General features: G+C 38.0%; 1 protein-coding gene across 1 annotated transcript in view; it reads left to right on the top strand.

Annotated features, from left to right (window-relative positions):
* Positions 1–22,511, top strand: part of SYT4 (synaptotagmin 4) — a 276,953-nt gene that overhangs the window by 31,638 nt on the left and 222,804 nt on the right. The window contains exon 2 of the transcript XR_013814225.1: positions 11,536–11,607. The gene's annotated coding sequence lies outside the window, so the exon portion shown is untranslated. The remainder of the gene's footprint in view (positions 1–11,535; positions 11,608–22,511) is intronic.

The following is a 22,511-nucleotide window of genomic DNA, read 5'->3' as shown; positions in this document are numbered from 1 at the left end:
AAAAGGAAATGAATTCAGGACAAGAATAATAAGAAAAATGGTTATAAATTCAGGGAGAAATAAATTGTATTCTTTATTAAAGTAAAGAGATACACTGCTTTTGGGGTAATTATTTTTATTACTATTTCACGTTACTCATCATAACATATACCCAATTTATGAAAATTGAAGGTTTAAGGTAATTGCCTTTCATTAGTTCATATTTTTGGCTTTCTCACAAAATACAATTCTGTAATAGGGTCATGTACCTGTCACTCCTCTCTTCTGTGACTCTCCTTCATTTAAAATAGAGATATTCAGGTAATTGAAAACTCAAACTTACAACTTATTATCTTCCCCTTATGTTGAAGTCTGAAAAGCCAGCCTAAAAGAAAGATTAATTTGTTCACCTAAACAAAAGGACTTCTTTCTCTTCTGTTCACTTAAATGTTACACTTTCTTTTTCACTCTTTGTGGCCCTTACTAAATGTAACTTAGAATGTATTTTTTAAAAACAAAATTTAACTTTAAAAGAAACTTTCAATATTTCTTTTCTCCTTTTCCTTGATGCCGTGAACATTTTTAATGTGTTCAAAGCCAGAATCTGAGGGGTACCAGTAACTATCCTAACATTTAGAAATATCAGGGCGAGGTTTCCCTGGAAACCACATGTGCATAAAAGCCATGCAGAGCAAACTCAGTTTCATCTCTGGTTACATTTTCTTTTGAAGAGAGAAATCACTTTGGCTTATATTTTGTTTTAGAGGTGAAATTCAGGGCAGAAAGCTGTGAAGGTCATTTTATTGGGTTTTAGCATCTAGCAGACTGAACAAGGAGTTATGGTTTGGGGATGAAAAATTAAAATTAAATATGGGTTAAACCACATAAAAGCCTGAAAATGAATTAAAAGCCCAGTCATGCCTTTTTCCTAATAAAAGAAGAATGACAGGTGACAGCATGAAAGGATGTTCTGGGTGGCCTTCCTTTCTGTGGTGAGAGAGGAGGGAATGGTGACTTCTAGAAGGGAGAAGAAAAGGTTAATCATCTGCAGTGCATACCAAGGTGGTCAGTTTAGAGGAAGGTGCTCACCAAGCATCTTTTCCTGCTGAGAGAATGGAAGAAGCACCCTTTATATCATATTGATTTTCCATGCATGTACTATCATGATCCAAAAGTAATAATGTCTTTCCATTAACTTATGTATATTATAAATAGAGGCTTCTTGCCCTGTAACTTCTTAGATTTGCTATGTGATGACAAGTATTTAAACAGGTTCATATCGTCTTGTCTGACTTTCCCATCACAGTCTATGATTCTGTATTATACATTACACAGATATTTAGTACAATTTGTCAGTTACCATGTGATTTCGTTTAAAAGTGAGAACAAGTTTTCTCTTTCACGTCTCAAAGTCTTGGACCTATCTCAAATGGATTTTTTTTTATAAAAATAAAGCTAGTCACATGGTAATGCATTGAATTATGATGTGTATATAGTCATTTTTCACAAGCTTAGAATTTATATTTATTTCCCTAGAGTAAAACAATAATCCCTAAAAAGGGGGGAAGGGCGGAGAGAAGAACACCTGTCTTTGCCTCTAGGGAATTCCAAATTCTTGGTAGAGTGAAAGTGCACATAAAAAACCCACAGATTTAAGGGTCATCTTCAGTCTGAAAGTAGCCAATATTCCTGCTTTCCCCACATTCCCAAAGACTCATTCTGTAAAAGGACTGTGGTAAAGAGAGAGGAGCCAATTACCCTCATCTTCTGTAGTCCTATCCACAGAGCAGACGCCTGGTCCCAGCTCAAGCTCCTGCTTCTGCTGATCCAAAATATGACCATTTGCTAACAATTTAGAAAGGAGACCGTAAAAATCAGATGACAGACAGATACTACTCAGGATGACCCATTGACAGTATTATCATGTGTTATAAGAATTAGGTTATCTTTGTTTCCATTCAAGTTAACCGATATAGCCTCATTATTGCCTTGTTTCTAGGCCTTCTGTTCAACCATCAGTTGACCACATATTTTTCATTTTATACTTCCCAAACTATTTATTTTTAATATTTAGTAAATATAAGACCACGGCAATTATTTATGAAACCTTCTTAAAAGATATAGGTTTAAATATTGGAAGCAAGAAAAAACAAACTTCTGTTTAGTTTTATAAATGGGCAGAGAGGGTACTAGGGTTGTTTGGTAATTTATCCCAGAGTCCCACAGTCACTTGGGGATGATCCGAGTCAAAATGGGACATAAGTCTTCTGATTTTTTTATATGGTCATCATGAAAGAAATTTGTACACATTGTATTGGGTAGTGGACCTGCCTGTTAGCCTTTATTGAAAGAGTGGTTATTTAATTGTCTCTGTGTGGTTATTCATGCCTCTACGACAAGCCAAAGATTGGAGGTTTAAGTGAGAAGGAAAGAGCATTATTAGATGGTAACTGAGGAAGTCAACACTGGTTTTCAACTCATTTCTCCCCCTCGGTGACAGTTTTGCAAAATAAAATAATGAAAAAACTCCATCCTAAATTTAAAATTTAACATCAATAGTGCAACTGGATTTTTCCTGAATCATTGGTGTTTATTTCTCAAAATGACTACAGTTTCAACAGAGGAAGCTGGAAAGCATGATGGGCTGAACATTTATAACTATGAATCACTGAAACATCCGTTGTGGGAGATTCTATTGTATTAGCATGAGGAAAGGCTATGGTTTTATAAAGGCATGAGAAGTGAGAAAGAAACAAATAATAAAGAGCCTTGTGCTGGACATTTGTCTTGTTTTATGCTTTTTTTTTTATCACCTCAAGAGCAATCTCAAGATGTTTGAGAATTTTCTCCTTCAGTTGTCATGCCTTCCCAAATAATAAGCCTTAAAATTCACTTGCCAGCTTCCTTTAAATCTGAGATGCAGCATTTGAACTCTGCTAATGGGATGGTACCTCATAAGAACTTGCTTTGTGACTGAGTAATCCAAAAAAAGCATGCACTGTGGATATGAGATGGTGGCAGAGTAGGCAGATGTTACACTCACCTTCTCCCAGGACCAAACCGCAAATAAATTATAGAACAACATCCTGAGTAACCAACTGAAGACTAGCTTAAGAAAAGTTTTTTAACCAAATATTTATACAGGAAGCCTGTAGGAAACCTGTAGGAAAGGTGGAAATGAGAAAAGGGCTGGCCCCACTTCCACGGGTTGCAGCTGGGACATTGGAAGGATATCTTAGCTGCAAAGGTTCCCCTGAGAAGCATGGGATCTCAACCCCTAGCTGGGCTCCCTAGCCAGAACACGAGTCTGCCAGGAGAGATGAGCGTTTGGTAGAGACACAGGTGCCTCTTGAAGGGCCAATACACAAAATCACATTCACAGCCACTCATAAACCAAGCAGAACCAACTTTAGGATTGGGCAGCTGAAGAGACCTGGGGTTTTCAGGGCCAGCAGCAACAGGTGATCTGCTGACACCTTTATCATTGTCACATGGGGGTCTTATGGGTTCCATGCCCACAGGCAGTAGCTGCAGTGTCTTTGCCGAAGTCAGTCCATAGGGAAGCTGAGCGTTGTTTTTAACTGCATAGTTTCCAAGTGTGACTTTTTTTCATATATTTTTATTAATTTCAGAGAGGAATGGAGAGGGGGAGATAGAAACATCAATGATGAGAGAGAATAATTGATTGGCTGCCTACATGCCTCCTACTGGGGATTGAGCCCACACCTGGACATGTGCCATGATTGGGAATCGAACCATGACCTCCTGGTTCATAGGTCAATGCTCAACCACTGAGCACTGAGATACACAGGCTGAGCTCCTGTGTGACATTTTGACCTTTATATGATAGTAAATATCCCTAATAATTTATTTTCTCATTAAACCATTTAAAGTAGGTTTGGCCATTTTCAGTTAAGAACCCTTCCTAACTCAGCCCTTAACTATGCACCAGGCATTCTGCCAGTTATTTCACACATTTAATGTGGTTTTATTCATTGCAAAAAAAAACAACCCAGGGATGTGAAGTACTTTGTCCAAGATCATTCAGACATTAAATAAAGGAGCTGACACTCAATCCACATAGTTTCTTCCTAACATTATCAAGCGTGAGGCTGTTTTAATTTAAACAGGAAAAGGCATGGGTGGTAAACACTGGAATACAAAATCAGGAAGTATTGATCAGCTCAAGAATCTAAACCCACATCCCACATTAACTCACATTTTACCACTACTTAACATAAGCCATCTATTCTTAGAAACCAGTATTTGCCATTTCATATAGATGCCCACCTCTTCTTAGACTATTTGAAAAATGGTCCTTCTCTCCTGTTTTCCACATATTCAACTGCTTACACTTCTTGCCCAGTCGGACCTTTCCCTGCGTAGTTTGCATTTCACTCATCTCTTCCTTTCTTAACTCCTACTAGTATAGTGTCTACATGTGATAATCAGCTGGCCTGCAGCTTGTGTTACCTTACCCCCCGCCCCATTTGGATTCTATAGCTTGGGGGTCAACAAACCTGCTTTGAAAAGGACCAAGTAGTAAATGTTTTCGCTTTTCCGGTCATATAGTCTCTGTAGCAACTACTCAACTCTATAGTTATAGTTAAAGCAATCATAGACAATCAGCAAATGAATGAGCATGGCTGTATTTCAATAAAACTTATTTACAAAAGCAGGAAGTCACTGGTATTAGTTTGTGGAACCCTGCTATAGCCTAGTGATCCTCAAATGTTAGCAAGCCTCAGAATCATCCAAGGGCCTATTAATTCACAGCTCCCTGTATGACACCCAGAGCTGCGGTGGGGCTGGAGAATTTACATTTCTAACAAGTTCCACTTCTCTCTGCAGTAAACATGTGCACTGTGCCTACATTGGAGAGTGGGGACAGTGAATAAATATTTAGCCCTTCATTTCTTATGAAGCATTTATCAGGCTTCTTGAAGCATCTCACTGGATTGAATAGCCACATTTTTGCATTGGCTTTGCCTCTTTTCTGTTTTGTTACCTCTGTCCACTTATTCCTGCTCCTTCAAATTACATTCCAAAATAATATATTCATTCATAGGTCTTTGTTTCACACCTGTTTGGGGAAGAAACCAAACTAATAGCAGTAGCATCTGAGAATGGGGTTAGAGAGTAATTTGTAGCATATGTTTCATTTATATTGGCTTACCTGTGCCTAATTGTGATAACGGACATGTGAAATAAGAGGCATTGGATTATAATGATATTTGGGCATTTAAACCGCATGGGGAAAACTTTAATTATAGAAATTATGAAATAAGTTGTACTTTATTAACTGCTTTGGAAAATGATAGACTGGGTCAGCTGACTGTCAACTCAAAGAAAGCTGTGAAACCATAGTGTTTCTATTTCAAGGTCTGAGGAAACCCTCTCCCTATAGCACCCGATGAGACTATGCTAAATATGAGTCCCAGGCCTGGCCAGTGTTGCTGGGTGGTTGAGTGTTGAACTATGAACCAGGAGGTCACAGTTCAATTCCAGGTCAGGGCACATGCCCAGGAGGCAGCAGATCAATGATTTTCTCTCATCATTGGAGTTTCTATTTCTCTCTTTCCCTCTCCTTTCCTCTCTAAAATAAATTAAAAAATACTTTTTTAAAAAAAGATTTCACACATTTCATCCAAAAATTACCATGAATGAATGAATGAATGTTTGATCGCTTAGCCTAACAATCATCAAATCTGATGGAGCCTAGGAAGTTTCAATCTTTTGGATTTTTTAAAACCCCCAAAGAAACTTTATTGAAGGGAATTGCTCACTATGAAAAAAATCCCCACAGGATAAAAGTACTAGAAAAGTCCCATGTTGTATTTCCATATAACGTGATGAAACACAAATTCAGATGCAGGTATAATGATCCCACAAACGGGTGATTCAATGATACACAAATAGGTGGTTTAGGCTATATCATTTATCTTTGGAATTTTTAAATGTGTTAAAGAAAAGCTAACTTCACTAGAATCATTTGGTGCCTTTCCAATTAAAAGCCAAAGATAGAACTTGATGGAATCATAATATTGCATATTAGTGAATCTAATTATTATTCTAAAGGTAGTTTGCTCTTTTTGTCAATTATAGCTCCTTAGGGAGCAATCCAAACTGCTGTGTAAAGAAGGCCCAGAAGAACAGTACAATTTAAAGCACTATAGTAGCTTTTATGCTGATTGATTTTTTTAAAAACAAACAATTTTGACAAGATTAGCTCCTTTTTTAATTTTTCAAAATTAGAGTGTACAGTATTCTACGGCCTCTTTGTAAATATACAGCTGAGGTGATTATCAAGTTATCTATAGCCCTAACCAGTTTGGCTCAGTGGATAGAGCTTCGGCCTGTGAATGGAAGGGTCCCAGGTTCGATTCCAGTCAAGGGCATGTACCTTGGTTGCGGGCACATCCTCAGTAGGGAGTGTGTAGGAGGCAGCTGAATCAATGTTTCTCTCTCTTCGATGTTTCTAACTCTCTATACCTTTCCCTGTCCATTCCTCTCTGTAAAAAATCAATAAAATATATTTTTAAAAAAGTTATCTATATATATAAAAGCCAAACAACCGGAAAACTGGAATGACCTGTCGCTATGACACGCACTGCGGCCAGCCAACTGGCCCATTAGGGGCAGGGCCGGCCTGTGAACCTCCCACATCCCCTCTCTTTCCCTCCCCACCCCACAATGGCCCAGCCTCAATCAGCCTGATTGGGGCGGGTTGGCCGGACCCCACCCATACACGAATACGTGCACCAGGCCTCTAGTAAGTAATAAAATGGCTTACAGTAATAAAATGTTAGGACTGAACTAGAGTCTTTACAATAATCTAAGTTTGTCTTATGTTGGCCTCTGAGTTAAATAAAGGTAAGATGAGATATAAAAACAACAGCAACAACTTGCTAGGACCCTGGTCTCTTATTAAAAGTTAATCTCTTCCATCTTTGAATATTTTTTGGACAATTGTGTTTATTTATTTATTTTCTTAACATTTTTCTTCGTTTTCCCTAAAAAAGAGGGCTGCCCAGATCCTCAATGTGGATCCATGTGGAAATATACTTCAGACAACTTCCCATTGGCTGGTACTGGCCTCACAGGAGAACAAGCTTCTGGGAGACATCCTCTGGAGATAACCTTCCTGAAGGACAATATAGATCTACTCTAGAGCTAGAAGTGGCCACTCCAGTGCCATGCCATGTCTGGTTGACTTCCCCCATGTGAAACAGCATGTTATTCTGTTCGACCTCATTCCTTCAGTCCCCACTTCCAATTCACATTCTTGTCACCTAGGTCCTGGTGAACAGTTCTGAATGAGCAATTTTAGTACATAGGGAAACTTACTTCCAGATGAATTTAAAGGATGCCTCATTCTTCTTCAGCTATGGAAAAGAATTTGAACATGCAGGTTCAATATCACTCAAGATAGGGTAGTATGTTGAGATAACAAACAACCCTGGAACCTGAATCAATACAAGTTTATTTCTCCTCTGTTCCACCTGTCCAATGTGAGTTGTCAGGTGGGGTTGCAGGGAGGGGAGAAATGCTCATGTCATTCTTTCAAGCTGATAGAGGTTCCCAATCAACATATGCTTCTGTGATCAAAGAGGCTGCAAATGGGAACATGATGAAATGCACACAGTTTGTAAAAGCTTTTTCCAAGAAGTGGTAATTCTGCTCACTCCAAGGGAGCAGGAGAAGAGAGGCAGACATTTTTTATAAACAGAGGTAATGACTGTCACAACTCCCTAACATCCCACCACTACTACCACCCATAGGACAGGCTGTATAGAACACCTTAAATTTTTATTCCACCTTTTATGACTCATTGTCCTGAGCCTGCTGTCTCATTTCCAGCTTCTGTCTTCCTTCTGCCTTCTATTCCTTCTGGAATAATTTTATATAGCACCCATATATTTGGCATGTCTCAAGTCTTCATTCTGTCTGGATGGGCTTTATTGAATCTGTGATAATCCTATTAGAAGGCAGCTATAGACAGCGCACAGGCCAACACCATAACACTCTTGAATTTACCCCAAAGCTTATCCAGAATCCCAACATGGGTATAACACCTTAGGCTTAAGATTGTGCCACTGGGCCATTCTGAGATACACTATGAAAGGGAGTAAAATGAGACTGGCCTGAAAGAAAGGACCTGAAACATAGCAATCCTATGAAGGAAATGACCAACCAAACTGATTTGGAAAGTAGGTTTAAGGTAATTGGAGAGGAACCAGAGATACTAAGACAGAAGGAATATTTAAAGTGTAGCTTTATTGTCTGTCTACTTGAGTGAGGAATAAATATGTGTAAAATGTAGATATCAAGAAGCCATCAATTGGGAAAAAAGAGATTTCTGAAAGAGTTGATTCACTTATGTACATATTTTGTTTGAATACTATTATGTAAGGGGTCATGGATTCATAAGATGAGATTAAAGGGTAAAATTATAATTGGAGCCCGTAGGATTTTGTTGTAAAATACCACTCATAAGTAAATTCCTTTCAGGCCTCACCATATTGGTTGGTAGGAAAAACACTGAAACCTGAGAGTTTGGTTCCAGGCTCTGTTTAATCTCTAATTAGAGGGATAAACTTGGAAGAGTTAGTTTGCCCTTCTGGGCCTCATATTCTCCAGCATGTAAGTGAGAACATTGGACTAAATGGTCTGAAAGTTCCCTTTCAGATCTAAATTAGAGAAGCCTTATTTTCTCAGAATTAAATGTACTTAAATGGGTCTAAGGAGTAATAACACAGTAGAATCCTCCTTTAACCTTCCTAGAAGCTGAGGAGAAGTGACTCAGTGGTCAGCCCCGAGTGGCCCTCCATTGAGATGACTACAGTATACCTCTACTTATTCGATGGTGTAAACTTATCTCTCCTGGAAACAACTGCTTTGGGATTCTGGTTGGTTTTGTTTCCCAAGAAAATTGACAAAAAGAGGGTTACAAGTTCCTGTCATTGCACCTGGGTCTTGAGTCTCTGATTGATACTCATTTCCCACCTCTGCTACCCATTCTAGATTTCTCTCATCCTGTCTAGTGTCTCCTCTGAACTAGGTGACTTAATGGGTAGGATGGTTCAGAATCATCACTGAGGCATCTGAGTGACTGGACACATGTGCCTTTAAACAAAACCTTACAAGATTTGTGGGATGCAACTATAGCAGTGAAAAAGAGAAATAGCCCTAGATGGTTTGGCTCAGTGGACAGAGCGTCAGCCTGTGAACCGAAGGGTCCCAGGTTCTATTCCGGTCAAGGAAACATGCCCAGGTTGTAGGCTCAATCCCTAGGAGGGTGTGTGCAGGAGGCAGCCAATTGGTGATTCTCTCTCATCATTGATATTTCTATCTCTCCCTCTCCCTTACTCTGTGAAATCAACAAAAATACATTAAAAAAGAAAGAAAGAAAAAGAGCCCTAACTGATTTGGCTCGGTGGATAGAGTGTTGGCCTGCGGACTGAAAGGTCCCAGGTTCAATTCCAGTCAAGGGTGGTCAAGGGTATGTACCTTGGTTGCGGGCACATCCCCAGTAGGAGGTGTACAAGAGGCAGCTGGTCGATGTTTCTCTCTCATTGATGTTTTTAACTCTCTATCCATTTCCTTTCCTCAATAAAATATATATTTTTAAAAAGAATCTCTTCATAAAAAGAAAAAGAAATATTTGTAGCTTTATGTTACATCAGAAAATAAGAAAGGCCTAAAATAAATGCTCTAAGATTCCACTGTAAGAAAACATAAAAAGAGGAGAAAATCATATCCCAGATAATTAGAGATAATGAAATAATGTACATAAATGGAACTTATTGAAATAAAAAAAATAGATATAAATAGAGAAAATCAATGTAACTGAAGATGGTTCTTTGGAAAGATGAACAGATATACTTCTATTATTACAGTTGCTAAGATAATGAAGCAATAGAATTACATAGATATAAGTATTTTTTTTCCAAGAGAAGGTAAGATGCATTTTTAAGAAAATAAATCAAAATACCAAAAACTCTTCTTGAAACTATTTTTGAAACTTATGAAAACTAGGGTGCTAACATCACATTTTTTATAGCCCAAACCACCAGTTTTTCTGCCTCTTCAAATGACCTTTTATATGTGGGAGGTGTTTGGAATTTGGGGTTGCTCTTTCCAAAACTATTTTGTTATTATGACTTCCTGTTGGAGTTGGACTTGTAGGCAGGATCACTTTTTTTAACACCTTTTCTTTTTCATTTAATGTCTTGGTCACCCAAGATTTAAGTGCCATTCTCTAAATTATGACTTTTACTTCAGCCAGAATAATGTCAGAATATAAACTTAGTTTAAATTAACAAAGAAAATAAAGTATCTGGAAGGAGTGCAAAAAAAAACCTCTATAAAAATTTTCCCAAAAATTCAGCAGTCTTTGAAATTCAGGTATCTCTCTATTTTTTATTAGCCTTTATATAAGGATGGGCAAAAGTAGGTCTACAGTTGTTTGCAAGGATAATAATACAAAAATAATAATACAAGAATAAACTCTGTGCTTTGTGTGCTCACAACTATAAACCTGCTTTTGTCCCACCTGTACACCTAAAAGGTCTCTAGAATGATGAAACGAAGATATTCATATTTTTAAGTCAAGCAATACAGGAGGGTCTTAAAAAGAAAACTTTACTTTTCAAAATAGTTTAGGTTTACAGAAAAATTGAGCATACAGTACAGAATTCCCATATAACACCGTTACCCTGCACACCGTTTCTCCTGTCAGCATCACCTTTCCTTAGTATGGAGCATTTCTTACATTTAATAAACCAATATTCATACATTTTTCTGGACCAAGGTCCATCCTCCTTTCAGATTTCCTTTGTTTTTATGTAATGTCCTTTTTCTGCTCCAGGATACCAGATTACATTAGGTGTCAGAGCTTTTCAGGCTCTTGCGGACTGTGACAGTTTCTCACAGTTTTATTGTGTTAATGGCATTGACAGTTTTGAGATGTGTTGATTGGGTATATTGTAGGATATCCCTTTATTGGAGTTTGTTTTAATGTTTTGTTTTAAATTACTATTAAACTGGGCTAATGGTTGGCGGGGGAGGATCACAGAGGTAAAATGGCATTTTCATCACATTATATGAAGGGGAAAAACTATCCACATGATGTTGACCTTGAGCACCTGGTTGCAGTAGTGCTTGTCAGGTTTCCCCACTATGACGTTACTCTCACGGTGCTCTACAAGGAACTCCCTATACTCTGCTCACACTTAAGGAGTGGGGAGTTATGTTCACATTTCTTTAGGGTACAGTATATTCAAAATTTACTTGGAAATTTTCTGCATGTGTGATTTGGCTCTTCTCATCCATTTATTGATTTTACAAATTTTTTTTTAATAAAAACTGCCCCAGTTGGGAAAAAAAAAGACTTTTATGTAAAATGCATGCTTCTATTATGAACAATGTACAAAGGAAGTTCTTAATAATGTTAATAAGCATTTTCTCTGTAAATGAAGCAATTTAAGAAATGGAAGAAATAGATATCAATTTGGATCAGGACACAATGTATTTTCCAAAGATATTTTTTTTCAGGATTAGCCCTCTTATCTTGAAACATTGAATCCCAACTGCTCACAGAATTCCCCTAAACCAACAATCACTAAGGTATGCCAAAGTGAATACAAGTATTTTCTTATTAAGTAAAACCAGGAGGGGGCCTGATCCCAGGAATGCTTGGATAGGCAAGCAGACTAAACATGCTGAGAAGTCTTTTGGAAGCACTCAGGATTTCTTATTTATTTTGTCTTTTGTTTTGTTGTGGTTGTTTGTTTGTTTTCAGAAAACACTGCCTCTGAAGTCCATGCTTGTGATAATCATTCAGTTCTTCTCAAAATCACAGCTGCATTACTCAAAGGCACTGTCTTTGTAGAACTGAAAACTCTCTGGATTGTTCCGCTCATTATAAATTCTTGCCTTAGATAAAAAAATCATCAGAAACAATATTAGATTTCTTATGGTTTCTCCTTATGTTTGATAAAAAATAAAAGGAAGTGACACCAATTAAAAGATTCCAGTCTATTTTTGTCAAAAAGCTCACCCTCTTTTAATGTAAGCTTTGGTCCAATAGCCTTTTTTTTTTTTAATAAAGGGAGAGGAGAAAAAATGGTGAAAAAATTTAAGCAATAACTATACTCTTTTAAGGAAATGAGAGCATGATGAGCACTGGATGTCATCTTCTCTTAAATAACTTTCTTAAAACTCTCTTTTATCCATCCCCAACTATTGTTCTCCTACAATGTTGTATTTAAATCTCCTCTGAAAGCATGTATTAGACAAATAGAGTGAGTTACCCATTGTTGGCTCTTCTAACTTTATGCTTACTCATCTGGGATTGTGCCAGGCTCTAGGTAGACATTCAAAAATATTTATTATTATTATTTTTATGTTGTTGTTGTCATTACAGCACTGTTTTATTTTATGTTATTTTATTTTATTCTTTATTGTTGAAAGTATTACATATGTCTCCTTTTCCCCCCATTGAGCTCTCCCAGCCTGCCCCTGCCCCCCAGCATAGGCCCTCACCCCCTATTGTCTGTGTCCATTGGTTATTCTTATATGCATGCATATAACCTTTGGTTGATTTCTTACCCATCCCCCTCACCCTTTCCTTCCTTCCCTCTGAGGTTTGATGGTCTGTTAGATGCTTCTATATCTCTGGACCTACATAAAAAAATAGATCAAAAAATATTTATTGGATTGAATTTAGTGTTTTCTTTGTATTGTTAGTTCCTGCCAGTGAGGTTCAAGGACTCCTGTCTTCCTCATCCTCCACTAATCAAGAATTACAGTCATTTTCATCTTCTGTTGCAGTCTCACTCAGAGGTCATAAGACCAATAGGGATGTTATCTCAGGAAAAACTTAAAGTTCACTGGGCTCCAAAGGAAGCCATCTCACCTCTAATCCAAAGGAGAGAGAATAAACGGGCCTTTGTTCTGGCAAATTCCTGTGACCAAGTGGTTCGGGCCTTAGTCCCCTCTCCCATTTAGAAAATGACCTCAATTTGTTACCAAATTGGAGTTACAGGCTGGAACCTTAGTTTTTCTCATCAACACAGAAAAGATTTCAAGGTCAATGAAAAATGAAAATAAAGCAAGCAATAATTTATTGACCACAACAAGAATGTACTTAAAGAGAGTAAAACAAGGAAGGGCATAGAAGGAGCAACAGGATGGCTAGGCTGGGCTGCCTTGGCTCACTGGGAAGTCAGAGAAAAGGGGGCCTTGGGGACAGATATAGGGGGTTAGCCCTGATGAGCTGCCCTGCCCATTGCTCCCTTGTTGCAAGTCTCATGGGGCCCCTTAGAGGTTGGGAAATACATGTCTGTTGGGGAGTGACACAGTGTGCTCCTTGAAGGAAGAGCATGCTTAGGTTCTTTGTCCTGAGCATATTTATTGCTCTCTTGCAGGTGGAAATCTTAGGGGAGATCTTAAGAAAGAGTCTTAATAGAATATTTATCAGCTTTCTAGGTGTGCTCTTTTAAGGTCATGGTCTCCACTGATTGGTCGGTGCCAGGGCAGGGGGTCATTAATCAATGTAGATGTGACTGGTTATGTTGTTTATCTGGGCCTGTAGCTGAAATACAACTGAGGCCTAGATGTTATCTTTAGGGAGGAAAGGGTCCAGGGGTGGGGGTCTAAACAGCCTGACCAGCAATATGAAAGATGAGGGGTCCCCCATGACCAATGATATGCTAGGGGAGGATAGGTTACCCTGGAGGCGAGGTTCTTTTTTTCCCAGTTTTGCCCCTTGCTAGACATCCAGGGCTTTCTGACCTGGTGTTTCTGTACCTGGCCCATCGTTCTTGCTCTGCTCATGTCTAACAAACTTGGCCCCTGACTTGTACCTGACTTTTGGAACAGCTGGACACACTGATCTCCTCACCGGCACTTTGTGCCCCACTCACCTGTAAGTCCAGTTGGATATCTTTCTCTTTGCGATGTCACTCTCTGGGCTGTAGCTGGAGATCAAATCAACTGAAGTAGCCTTGGTTGGTTGGACTGAGTCATTTTTATCAAAACCAGCAGCTGTGTCTCTTCCCAGCATTTTCCCTTTTTAATTTCTTCCTTCCTGCTTCTTTGAACTATATCAGTAGTCAGTAATGTCTTGGTGAGTTCTATTACCGTTTTGCTTTATTTTCCAATGTTCTTCCCATAATTGTGCCTACACAGGCTTTGCATTCAATCACCCTTCAGTTCCTTCAGTTCTTGGGACCTTGAAACCAGGGAGTTTTTCAATCTGCAAACAGGCCTTACTAGTAAGGGGATTGTCGTGGTTGCACTTGATTCAAATTTAAAACGGGCCTCTTAGGAACAGACAAGGGAGGGGGCCTGACTAGGAGGAAAAGCTAACAGGTAAATGCTAGTGGGATTTCAGATATAGGCTCCACAAATCAGTCCTACTTAATGGTTCCCATCTGAAACCCTTCATTAAAGATCCATTCCTCAGCTTTACAAAGCTGCCCACTTGTTGAAATGCTGTTTGCCCCAATTTTGATTGGTTACACCTCAATGTGAATGTCTTTAACACAACATTTCCCCAAAGCACATTTTAATGGTGGAGAGGGACTATTTCTTAGAGGTAGCTATGTACCTGAGGCACTTGGGGAAAGTTCCTGAGAAATGAGATAAATAGAGCAGAATGGAGTAGCTGGGAAGTCTGGAAAATAAAATTCAAGGTTTTCAGGGAGAATGGCCATGCATCTTCCTGTTGTTTAACTTCTCTCGCCTGATCCTCCATGAGGGCAGCAACAATGCTTCAAACTTGCCCAGCCAACATGGCTTAGTGGTCTGGCTTGAGCTTTGAACCAAGAGATCATGGTTTGATTCTGGGTCAGAGCACATGCCCAGGTTGTGGGCTCAATCCCCAGTGGGGGGCATGCAGGAGGCAGCTGGCCAATGATTCTCTCCCATTGATGTTTCGATCTCTCTATCCCTTCCTTTCTGGAATCAATAAAATTTTTTTTAAAAAAAAAAGACTAAAGAGATTACTTTCCACTTAGTAAGTCATATTTAAGAGTGGAACTGGTATTTTGCAAATAACCTTGGAATTAAGGACTCTAGACCAGTGGTCGGCAAACTCATTAATCAACAGAGCCAAATATCAACAGTACAACGATTAAAATTTCTTTTGAGAACCAAATTTTTTAAACTTAAACTTCTTCTAACGCCACTTCTTCAAAATAGACTCACCCAGGCTGTGGTATTTTGTGGGAGAGCCACACTCGAGGGGCCAAAGAGCCGCATGTGACTCACGAGCCACAGTTTGCCAACCACGGCTCTAGACTTTTCTCCTTGGAACCCACCTGAGGAAGCATATTCTAGGCATTTTAAATTTCAAGTTAACAAGTGCTTTCCAGAAGGTACCAAATGTTTCTTGGTTCTGTATTGCTCTGTGCAGATAAGTTGCTTAGTCCAGTTTCTCTTTTCCTTCATGTATTACTCTTCAATGCAGTGGCTGCCCTTTATCTTGCTCAGTCTATCCAAGGTTTTAATTCTTTACCTTAGAAATGAGCAATTATTCGATTTACTAAACCTTTATATGAATTTTGACCTAAATCTATTAATCCTCAAAGCAAGCATTTATGGGTTTTCAATTCAATTTAAAAAGTCCCCTAAATCAATACCTAAATGACTCAAATATTCCTTGCCATCATTAATCACTGAGGTTTTTTGTGTTTCCCCTTATAAGAGTTAACTGATTCATATTCTTTGACATTTTCCAAGCAAGAACAGCCATTTTTGAATTAATTACTGGGGTCCTTAGCTGGATACTTTCCTCTTGTGAATTCTGACCCTTCACAGTTCAACTTTCTCCAGCACATAATTGCAAACTCTACATGGCTCCCTTCTGATTGTGACTTTTAAAAATTGCCTCTGTTCATTTTTCTGCCTTTTCTTTTCAATAAGGCCCCATGAGAGTCCTCTAATTTTTTGGAGCTTTGTTGGATTTCAGTCTATTAGGATAAGCAGAAAATGGGGGGGAAAAAAGTGTCTCCAACTATGAGGAAATGACTTTAAGCAACCCCTTTCCAAATGTGCTCTTACCTCTCATTTCTCACCTACACCTGGGCACACAGGCACCCTGAGATCAAGAGATCTACTCAAGAGCGATTGATAAGGTCATGAGCCTGCCCTTCACCTGCTCCTCCATGCTGCTCCCACATAAGCAGCCTGCAGGGCAAGTGGGGAGCACCGGAGAGGCTGCCAAACTCCAAGAGCCTCTACCCTGAGAGCAAAACCTTTAGTGCATTTCATATGAAAGTAATTCACTGGCTGTAATTCAGGTTTGCCTAACATGCTGAGCCATTCTTCTTACATCGTCCAAGAAAAAAACACCTGATTCACTTGTAAATCTCTTCTTTGCGAGGAACTGTGTTTTATTCTCCAGATGACTAGGGTGAATTCCTCATAGAGAAATTCAGGGACTTGTAAAAGGGCAGTCTGATTTTTGATAGGGAACATTTTAATGTCATAGTCAATCTTATGTATTTATTCAAAAACTGTGCTTGAGCACCAATTATGCAAATGCATTTGCCAAGCAGGGTGGTCTAGTTGGCTACAAAGGGGAACTAAGGGATTGATGCCATAACTCCTTGGTGGGCATTCACATCAGCAGTCTCCAAGCTAGTTGCTCCTAGGATATACATTCTAGGGTAAACATATCCACCGCTTTTTTGGTTTCTATTATCCTGTTGAGAAGTAGGCCATTAGTGTCAAGTCATTTCTTACTGAATGTTTTTAAGATCTTGTTGGTAATTATGGTAATTGATTATTTTCCAGCACTCAGTGTTGTATTATGGGTGACTTCTAATATGTCTTGCAAACCCTAAATGTTCATTTAGCTATGTTTGATTTCCTGCTTAGCCACCAACTTTTTAAATTTTAGAAACTGCATTGATCATTTCTAAAAATTCTACTTGATGCTCATTCAAATCCAGCTATTTTTGTTGTTGGTTGCAGTTGTTAGTGTGTTGTTTTGTGCCTTCATTTTCTTCTCTGATAATTTTAAGCATACACAAATCATTGTCAATAGCTAATGATTGTACTATCTGGAGTGGCCTAGAGCCTGATATTGCTATTTATTTACTCTATAGATCCTCAGACCTGTTAGATTATTTTCTAATATGTTTTATAATTTAATATTTTAGACTTAGAATTCACTAGGATATAACTGTCCCAGTAGCAATTTTTACCTTAATTTATTGGTTAAATAAACATGAAAGAAGTATAAATTGGGTGTTCAATTCTCAGTGTAGGGTGTTTTTTTTTTCTTTATGAGTTTGAAACTATTTTTGTCATTTCTTTCTGCATATTTTCCCTATTTATTCATTCTCTTAGTGTTTACAACTGACATTTCAGCCTTATTCATGGGCCATACCAATTTCACCTTGCTCAGTTGAGTACCTATAAGATCTTTTAAATGCCAGCCTCTTGGTTTTGACATCCTGCCACCTCTTCTCTCCTCTTTCCCTCCCTCCTCTTACACAATCAAGGCAGTTAAAAGCATCAGTATCAACTCATCTCTTTCATGTTCAATTTCTCATATCCTATCTAATAAAACCCTAATATGCAAACCGACCCAATGGCAGAATGACTGGTTGCTATGATGTGCACTGACCACCAGGGGGGCAGATGCTCAACGCAGGAGCTGCCCCTTGGTCGTCAGTGCACTCCAACAGCAGGAACACTGCTCAGTCAAAAGCCTGGCTCATGGCTGGCAAGCGCAGCAGACGTGGCGGGAACCTCTCCGGCCTCCACTGCAGGTGTGTGGCAAGAAGCAAGGGGTCCTGGAATGCTAGAGCCCCGGTCTGCAGAAGGGATGTCTCACTGCTGGCTTAAGCCTGCAGGTGGACATCCCCCGAGGGATCCCGGACTGCAAGAGGACCCAGGCCGGTCTGAGGGATGCCCCCCACCCCAGTGTATGAATGTTGTGCACTGGGCTTCTAGTATATATATGTATGTGTGTATGTGTGTGTGTGTGTGTGTGTATATATATATAACATTTATACATATGTAAAATTGAATACTTAAATACATAAAGTTTATTGTGTTCCATTTATTCCTCAATAAAGTACATAAAAAGAGAAATATTTGCTGTACTTACAATTCTTTAATAGAATCCTGGAAATAAATATGACAAAATATAAGCAGTTTTAACCAATAAGAAAGACAATTTACCCTCTTAACCATATATCTGTCTCTTTATTCCTCTTTCTTCCCCTCACTATATACTATATAGTTATATATAGATATGCACACACATTTATTATATATTTATCTATTGCTTATTGCAAAATAATAGAAATTAAATAATGAAATTATTTAGAAATACAGTAATAAAATATTATAGGAATTTGGTTAAACTTCACAAGAAAGCCAATTATACTATGCTATAAATTATATACAATGTACTATATAATTTAATAAAAATCAATATTGAAGAAAATATTAATAGGACATAAAATGATACAAGTTTGATTTTTAAGTACAAGCATTGACTAAAGATTTTAATCAGCAACATGCATGAAAGTTAATCCAAAAATTCACTGGAACCTGCCTAGGAATAAATTAATTTACTTGGTATGTATCACTAAAATTATTTTTCAATCTAATAGAGTGATAATTGAATTCTTCATTTCTAATCTGAGGTAGGGGAGATACTACCTCCACAACATAATTGCTTGTCTAGTTAAATACATCGTGCTTTTTTTGTGGGAATAATTTGCTTTTAAATTCATGCTGAGAAGCAACCAGCTTCTCTTTATCATAATATAATTTAACAAAATGTAGCATTCCTTCTCCATCAAATTAAAGCAATTTAGAAAATTGAAGAGTCTCTGGGTCTTGGCTCTTCAATCATCTTTCATTGTTGCTCTCTGCTGGAAAAAAACTAACTGGAAAAAATCTCTAATGGCTTAATTTTCTTTCATATAACTAAGCCAGGGAAATGATGCCCTTAAAGATGGTAATGACTCAGACTCTTGCCAGCAATACTTATTTACACCACCTTTGCTGGGTCAAGCCAGACCCTCCCAGGCTCTCACTGGGCAAATTTACAGCTAGAGATCATCATCGCAAATAAAATGTTTAGACTAGCATTAAGACATCTATAATATTGACCAAGATGTCTCTCTTATTCATTCCCCTCTCTCTCATTCTTTCTCACTCCCTATCAACCTCCTTCTCTCTCATTTTTCTCCCCCATACTCATAAACACAGACCACCAATCAGTGGCATCGTTACACAAGGAGAACAGAATCACTTTCATATTAGACATTAACCCAATGAAGAGGTGTTCCATCACTCCATAATGAACAATAGTACATATTCTTCTCATTGAATCTCTGGTTTTAAGTGAATAAAAATGTATTTGATAAATTTATTTGAAATCATAAAATTTAAGTAATATTAAAAAGATCTGCATGCTTTATGATAGCAGTTGTAAGGAATTTGTAAAAGGAAGTTATAAAGACATTAAAGGAAGGAAAATAAACTGATTTTGATTATAAAAAATAATTTCAACATATTCTTTCTGAACCATATTTGGAATTATGATCTTTGGATGATTATGGAAGCATGTAAAACCTCATGTTATTTATATTTTAACATAGAAAGAACAAAATCACAAAATTTCTTGACACACAAAAAAACGACCTCTTGCATGATTTCACTAGTGAGGTACCACTACTGGGAGAAATCTGGTCTTTGGTGTATGCCTGTGTTTGCTTTATCATTGCAGGAAAATGTTTACAATATACTATATGCAATTTTCACTTACAATATAGTCTGGATAATCATTTTTACAAAATCATATGTAATTAAGAATAAGTATAAACTAATTTAACTCATAACTTCAGAGCTTTGAATCTTTGTAGAATATATCATTTTCTGTATTATAAATTTTAGGTAAAGTTGATAAGTTCTGTATAATTGTTCACTCCTTTAGCTTTTTAGTTATAAAAAATTCAACACATAAGTAAAAATTGAGAAAAAAATTTTAGTGTAGCTACCCAGTGTAGCTAATCCCCACATATAGCACTCATCAGTTTATCTCTGCTTCTAACCAAGTTCCACCTCCAAATGGATTGTTTTGAAATTCCCTGCACCATATAATTTCATCTCTAAATATTCTCTCATGATCTCTAAAAGATAATGACTCAAACATAACCACAGTACCTGTAATATTTCACCCTGTATTTAAGTTTATTTGCATTGATACATACAGATACATTGATTTATTTTAACCATTTAAAGCACTACTAAAAATCAACACACCATAACTTTTTACTAAATCCCTAATAAAATTTTTTCCCTAATCAGTATGCCAGTATAAACAAAGCCTCATTGATGGTTAGAAATTTTCATATTTCACTAGACATTTCCAATATTCTCCTCCAAACACTTGCCTGGTTCATGTGCCTACCAGTAGTGAATGAGAGTACCCATTTGTCCCGATGATTTCTAATACCAATAGTGACCAATGTTTTCATTCCTGAGAACTGAATGGATCTGAAATGGTACTGCAGCTTTCATTTGCATTTGCATTCTTGCTATTGAAATAAATCACATTTTCCAGTGGGTCATTTTGGTTTTCTAATAATTGAATTGCCTAGTCATATTTCTTATTTTTTCCTACTATGACATTTGTCTTTATCATTTTACTTATATCCTAGTTAAAAGCATTGCAATAATTTTTTCCAGTGAGTGGCTTGTCTCTTTGCTATGTTTGTTGTTATGTGTTGAACAACAACCACAACAAAAATTAACTTCAAATCATTCAAAAGTGAGCATCTTTTCATTTATGGTTCACACTCAACCACTGAATTATGCCGGTTGGGCAGAAATCACTATATTTGCTTATAAAGGACCTTAGCAAAGAATAAATAAAAATGTAATTATTTTTATAGTGGTTAAAATATATAATACTAGAGGCCCAGTGCACGAATTCATGCACCAGTGGGGTCCCTCGACCTGGCCTGTGGGATCGGGCTCTCTGACATCCCCTGAGGGGTCCTGGATTGTGAGAGGGTGCAGGCCAGGCCAAGGGACCCCAGTGGTGCATGATCGGGCCAGGGAGAGATGCGGGAGGTTGGCCAACCAGGGAGGGACTGTGGGAGGGCTCCAGGGTGTGTCTGGTCCATCTTGCTCAGTCTCAATCCAGCCGGACCCCAGAAGGAAGCTAACCTACTGGTCGGAGCATCTGCCCCCTGGTGGTCAATTCACGTCATAGCGACTGGTCGACTGCCCCCTGGTGGTCAGTGCACATCATAGCAACTGGTTGACTGGTCGACTGTCTGCCCCCTGGTGGTCAGTGCCTGTCACAGTGAGCATTTGAGTAGCCTTAGCATATCATTAGCATGTTACACTTTGATTGGTTGAATGGCTGACTGGTCGACTGAACACTTAGCATGTTAGGCTTTTATTATATAAGATTAAATATACCCTCTGAAACATTTTTTAGGTGTATAGTTCAGTAGTGTGAAGTATATTCACATTGTTGAGCAACATATTTCTAGAACTTTCTCATTTTGCAACACTGAAACTCTAACCTACTAAACACTAATTTCCCCTTCTTCCTTTCCCTTAGTTCTTGGCAATCTACTTTCTATTTTTTCTTTTTATGATCTTGACCAATTTAGATGCTTCACATGAGTGGAATCATAGAGTATTTGTTCTTTTGTGACTGGCTTATCACGTAGCATAATGTCCTTAAGATTCATCCATGTTGTTGCATGTGACAATATTTCCCTCCTTTTGAAGGCTGAATAACTTTTTTTATTATATGTTTATACCACTTTTTAAAATCAATTTATCTGTTGATGAACATTTGGATTACTTCCACTTTTAGAATAGTGTGAATAATGCTGCAATGAACATGGGGTGAAAATATGTCTTCAAGGTCTTGCTTTGGAAATCTACCCAGATGTTGTATTGTTAGATATTAGCTTTTTAAGAAACCCCTATGTTTTCTAACATACCACTTTACATTCCCACCACCAACCTCCAATAAGGGCATTACTGAAGACCTCACTCCAATATACAGCTTTCCCACTCCTATCTGCCTTTGACGCTCTGCCAGGTGTCAGTGATGGTAGCTGATTGCCTTACTATAGCAAGCTCTAAATACTAGCCTTTGGCCCACCTGGCATGGCTCAGTGGTTGAGAGTCGACCTATGAACCAGGAGGTCATGGTTCGATTACCAGTCAGGGCACATGCCTGAGTTTCGGGTTCAATCTCAAGTGTGGGGAGAACAGGAGGCAGCCTATCAGTGATTCTCATCATTGATATTTCTATCTCTCTCTCCCTCTCTCTTCCTCTCTGAAATCAATAAAAATATATTTAAAAATAAATAAATACTAGCCTTTGCTTGTTCTCATTTGGGTGGCCTTTGTTTATTGCCACACAGAATTCAAACTCACACTGAACCTAAAATCTGAAAAAATAGATTGCTCTTTGATAAAAATTAATTACCTAGCTCATAAACTCATTTGGTATGTCTGTGAAACTG

The sequence above is a fragment of the Cnephaeus nilssonii genome, assembly GCF_951640355.1.
Source record: "Cnephaeus nilssonii genome assembly, chromosome: 11".
In the NCBI taxonomy this organism is placed as follows: domain Eukaryota; kingdom Metazoa; phylum Chordata; class Mammalia; order Chiroptera; family Vespertilionidae; genus Cnephaeus; species Cnephaeus nilssonii.
This window is presented reverse-complemented; position numbering and strand designations above follow the sequence as displayed.